The sequence below is a fragment of the Stegastes partitus genome, unplaced genomic scaffold, assembly GCF_000690725.1.
Source record: "Stegastes partitus isolate 25-593 unplaced genomic scaffold, Stegastes_partitus-1.0.2 Scaffold504, whole genome shotgun sequence".
Classification (NCBI taxonomy): Eukaryota; Metazoa; Chordata; class Actinopteri; family Pomacentridae; genus Stegastes; species Stegastes partitus.
In genome coordinates, this window is record NW_007578235.1 from 111,730 (window position 1) to 117,435 (window position 5,706).

Here is a 5,706-nt window from a genome sequence, read left to right on the forward strand (position 1 = left end):
AGGAAAGACCTTCTGTTGGAGCATCCAGAAGGTCAGACAGGAGCAGAACTGGATGGTGGCTTCCACCAGAGGCCTCTCACATCCAGCATCCACATCATAATCACCTCTCCACTTCACATCTCCACGGTGGCCTGATTGTCTTTGCTCTACACTCACATACTCTGTCAGGGGGAGCAGCATGGGTCAGATCCTCCATGGACCAGGACTCTAAGACCCCCCATGTGGGACGCTGGCCGCCTGCCTGCAGGACTCAGGCACAGCGAGGGTCTGGCAGCTCTGCTGTGGTTCAGCTCAGCCATTATTCCTCAGCTTTTCTCTACCATCTTCATTTTTCCCTTCCCCTCTTTGGCTTGTTGGCGGGCTCACGCCTCCAAACAAACCCACTGAGCTGCAGATGAAGACACTGAACCTTTGTGGGAAACAGATTCCTCCTTTCGTCCTTCAAGAATCTTAAAGATATGAATTTGCAGTCTGAGGATTCAGCAGTGAACCTTGTGCAGGAGGAGCAATGTGTGAGCGTTTAGCTGTTCCTCTCGCTGTGGACTCATTTCTGTGTGCAGACTGAAGTCCTGCAGCTCTGTGGAAACAGAACAACCACCACTAGGAGGGGAGAGGACCACAACATGTCTTCTGCAGTCTGACAAAGTTAAATCACATAAAAGGGAGAAAACTAAACTAGAATCTCTTTGTTTTAGAAAACAATTAAAAAACCCGACATCAGCACCTGGAACAGTGTTCATGTGCTTTTAACCACAGTAGATGTTTTACTAGTTAGTCTAGTTGTCACTTTGCAGACTGTATTTATAACTCAGTGACGTGAGAGTTTAGCGGCAGCATCAAGGAGATCATTTGTTCTCTGCTAAACATAACCACTGCTGCTGTTTCTCTTCCAGATGTTTCCTCCAATGAAATCAGCAGCTTCTGTCATGTTTGCTTTTAAAACCCAAAAGCTGCAAACTTGTGCCTCTCATGAGCTCCTGAGTTAGTCTGCTTTCTTTTAGTCCAGATCTCTGCTGCCCTCTGCTGGAACACGTTGGTAAATGCAAAAGGGTCAGAAGAAAGTAGCCGATTTCAGAACAAAGGCCTGATTGTTTAGCAGAAACTAAGAAGGGACGTCGTTGCTGCTGGAAGACACAATATGGACACGCAGCTTGTGTCAATAAACGGATACTGAAGCAATGTGGAGTAAAGTTTTCCAGATTTACAGGTTAACCCTAAACAATTTCCCTGAGGAACCCTCCCAAAGGGATCAGGAACGTTCTACCTGAATCTGAGGTGTGAGCAGGTGCTGCAGGTGGATCAGTGGTTAGCACCGTTAGCGCCTCACAGCTAGAAGGTCACCGGTTCACGTCCCGGTGAGGACACCCGGGATCTTCCTGCGTGGAGTCTCCATGTTCTCCCCGTGCAGCGTGGGTTCTCTCCGGGTTCTCCGGCTTCCTCCCACAGTCCAGAAACATGCTGAGGTTAATTGGTGATTGTAAATTGTCCGTAGGTGTGAATGTGAGTGTGCTTGGTTGTCTGTCTCTAAGTGTAGCCCTGTGAAAGACTGGTTACCTGTCCAGGTGAACCTGCCTTCACCCTCAGTCAGCTGGGATAGACTCCGCCCCCCATGACCCTGGTGAGGACGAAGGTGTAGAGATGATGGATGGATGGAGGTTTGAGCAGCAACTGAGGAGACCAGGTTTCCCCACTAGAGGTCACTGTTGGACCACAGCAGTAGGACTGAGCACGAGGCCGTCAGTGAAGCAAAAGATCTGAATGTGGTGAGACGGAGACAGAGGACGGGTTGGGGTCAGAGGATCTTTAGAACATCCTGCTCTTTCAGACAGCTGACATTATTCCTTAACATTAAAAAAGATGAGCAGCACTTTTTTTTTCTTGACATTTCTCTGATAAAACAGTTTCTCGCCTTGTTCCTGGTTCGTCTCCCTTCTAGCTGCCGGTTTGTCTTTTTGAACTGGAAGCTGAAAAGTGGACCTTTTACACGTCTGCTGCCTCTTGGATCAGAACCGGCTCTCTTCATTCAAACTGATGGCGTATCCTGGACTCTGCCACCTGTGAGATAAATGAGTTGAACAGGTCTGGCTACTCATCTACCTTAAAACACACACATGACTCTCCCCAGGCTGCAGCAGCCACGACTCTGTGAGCAGGACGGTGACATAATGCAGGACCAGGCATGGAAATACTACACGAGGACTATAAACGAAGCTCATGTATGTTCCTGCAGGCAGACGTTTCTGCTGTATGCTTGGAGGGACTGGCTCTACAACATTCCTTTGCTTCTTGTTAAGGAAATGACATCCTGCACGAGCAGCTGTAATGTGGAAACTCATGTTCCAACCAGTCTAATGACTTTGCAGTAAACTGCATGTGCTGCAGCAGCTTTCTAATCCTCTGGTTCGAAGGCCTGTTTTCTTTGAAGAAATGTGAAAATGACATCAAGACCCAGAAACTGTAAAATCAGGAAGAACTGCTCAGTGTCCAGCGTTCTGAAAGTCCGCCATCAAATCAGGAGGGAAATGAACGACATCTCAGTTTAAGATTGTGATATTTCATCAAATTCACACCAGTTGAAATGAACATTTACAACGTTTACAAATGTGCCAAAAGTAAACCATTTATACAAACCACTCTGTAGAATAAGAGGAATTCTGGGCTCCTCAGGTGTGACTAACAGCCGTGTGGCAAACATTCAGAGAGCACGAGGCTGAACTGCAGGCTGACATATCTGCAGCCCTTTGTATGGAAACTGATTAAAAATGTAGCGAACAGAACATCTAACATGGCATTCATCATGCTAATCATGCTAACAAGCTGTGATGCAGTAACAAGCTGTGACTCTGGACTTCAGGATGCTGTGAGCACCTCTGTCATGACTCTGGGAGGCGAACCACGGAGCAGGTTCTACTCAGTAAAGCTGTCTTTGTGCCAAACCTGAAACCCCAGTCAGGGATAATGGGTTTGCATTTGCTGCACTCCCAGCTGAATGCACGTAGGTTCCCACGGCAACATGATGCAAACAGTTTGCTTTGTTCGCTAGCGTTGCTAACGTACAGCTCAACAGGTCGGTGCTGTAACGTATTCCCTCGGCTCAGAGTCGTGTGTTCAGGACTGGAGCTCCTTCCTGCATATTTAAATCCCAAAAGCTGAACAGAACCTCCTCTGGAGCAGTGAGCTGAGCATCAGTCGATCCAGCAGAGTGAAACACAGGCTTTGTGTTTCACAAGTGTTTTAGAAAGCCACACTGCTAGCAGGGCTTACAGCGGGTGAGGCCCCCGGCAGCTCAGTTCTGCACATACTGGAGCTGGTCCAGAGCTCTGGTCTGCAGCCTGCAGGACTCCACTGGTCCAGGGAGGAGGTGATGAAGACGTGGATAAGAGTCTCAGGGCTGGAGTCTGGAGATGCTTTGCAGTGGATTCGGTGATGGATTTAATGTGTGACAAGAATGAAAAGTCTGAACTTTGACAGTAAAAACATCAGTTGAATCCCTGATGTTGGGCTTTCCTCTTTGTTTGTAGCTTAGTTTGTTAAAGTTGTCACTGAGGGAGACTCTCACACACCAGCTTCTACACAAACTCACCAACATTCAGCCTGGGATCTTTAGAGACTTGATCTACATCGACATGTGAAACCTTTTATTTCATATCATGTGTTTGAACAGAAATGTCCGTCCCTGAGCCGCTGCAAAGTCACACAGCCACAAGAGATGTAGGTTCACCTCCCGGCTGACAGGCCGCTCCAGACAGTCCTGTGCTGGACGGGAACCACTGCTGGAGCGTTTCCCGCGGTGTCAGTCCATCCTGCTGATTTACAGTCAGACGTCGGTCAGGTTGCCGTGGACGCCTGCGTGAGCCGGAGGTGGCGAGCTGCCTCTGTGTGTGTGTTCATACGTCCCACAGGATATAATGAGCCGTATATAAATGGCCATCAGATAACACTGAGTGTCTGCGTGCAGGCCTGACCTCGTTTCCCCTCAGCTCTCCAGTGGGCTCGTCTGCAGGCTCATAGACTGATGGTGACTTCAGGTTTTATCTAAAAGTCACAGGGCTAGCCAAATGAGCAGGAGGACCAGCTCCAGACAGAGAAGGAAACCCTCATTATGTTCAGCAGACATGAGAACTAGATGTTCTTTGGGTGACGGTTCATGAAGAGAAGCCTCTCCTTGAAAACTCACAGCCTCCCAATAACTGAGCTGCTTCACCTGAGGAACCAGGAGTCACTGAGCCCTGTGAAGCCCCGCCCCCTCACTGCTTCCAGGTGAGATCTTCAGAAGGAGCAGCTGCCTCTCAGGCTGTCAGGTTTCTCAAGCTGCTTCTGCTAACTCCAGCTAACCGTCTGAGCCACGATCAAAACTCAAGGTTCTGCTGTTGGCTGCATGAGTGAACACAAGAGTGTTCATTCAGCATCGGAGGAACTGGCCGAAGCTGTTTGGAGACTCCAACGACTGAACTCACCAACATCTCATCAAGTCCTCGCCTCACACACTCGTTTCCTTTATGTCTGTAACCATGTGGTCGACTGTTTGGCTCTGCACTGCCAATCACAGCTGCACAGAGCGTGTTCTTCCTGAAGGGGGCGGGGCCAGCAGCAGCTAGCCGCATTTAAAGCTACAGACACTGAAACCAGGAGTTGTTTAGTCCGATGAAATGAACCGTCAGGTGTGTTGAACTTAACAGTTGAAAGACACATTGTGGGAACACGTGAGACTCATTAATTTGCTTAAAATGGGAACAATGATGGATCTGTAAGTTAGTTAGTAGAGCTACTCAGATGTGTAACGGGATTCAGTCGTCGTGTGAAGAAATAAAGTTTTATTGTAGCATAAGGTAAAGCTGTATGGCTGCCTATGCCTTTGTTTTTGCATTTTTAGGCACAACTACCACACTGAATCAAAGTAATGAGAATCATAGTTTAAGATATAAATCAGATAAACACAGCAACACCAGCAGCACAGATAAACGCAGTAGTCAAGTGTAAAAGAGATCAAAGCACGACAACTTTCCAGGTTTCATGGTGGAGATATAACTGAGTGTCATTTGCATAGAGATGGAAATCAATGTCATGACTACCAACAGGATCACAGAGACGGATCGCCTTCTCACTTCATTCTCCACATGGCTGAATAAGTGAATGTGACCTGGTGTAAATGCTGAGCTGAGGTCAAACAGGGTACGAGCCAGAATCAGCTGCAAGAAGTGGGTCACTGCTGACGTGGTCTCGGACATCTCAGCGCCTCAACAGGAGCATCGGAGAGATCCGCTGGATGGAGACGACTTTTTATAAAGGCTTCGATATAAATGGCAACTGGCCAATGAAAGACAGCGAAGTGATAGAAGACAGTTGCTCATCTCCATCGAACACACCGGCTGGCCAGACGTCCAGAAAACTGGCAAAAGAAAACGTTGAGTCATTCCTCAGTGTTTCCAGCCACTATTTGTTCTGCAAACATTTAGATTTCAGTGCACAAAGAAAAGCGTTAAAATGATGAGAAACGATGTGAAACACCTTCAGAGGAAGACTGCATCTGTTGGATTCGTGTGTTTATTGGACACTGGAGCACAGATATGAGGCATCGACGCTCTGTTTGGGTTTTTTCTAGACTTTTCTCACATTTCTACTCCTTACATTCAAATTCAATGCGTCTGGTTCTGATCAGATTCCCAGACTAACTACTTATCATTTTACTGTCTGACCTTTCTTCTC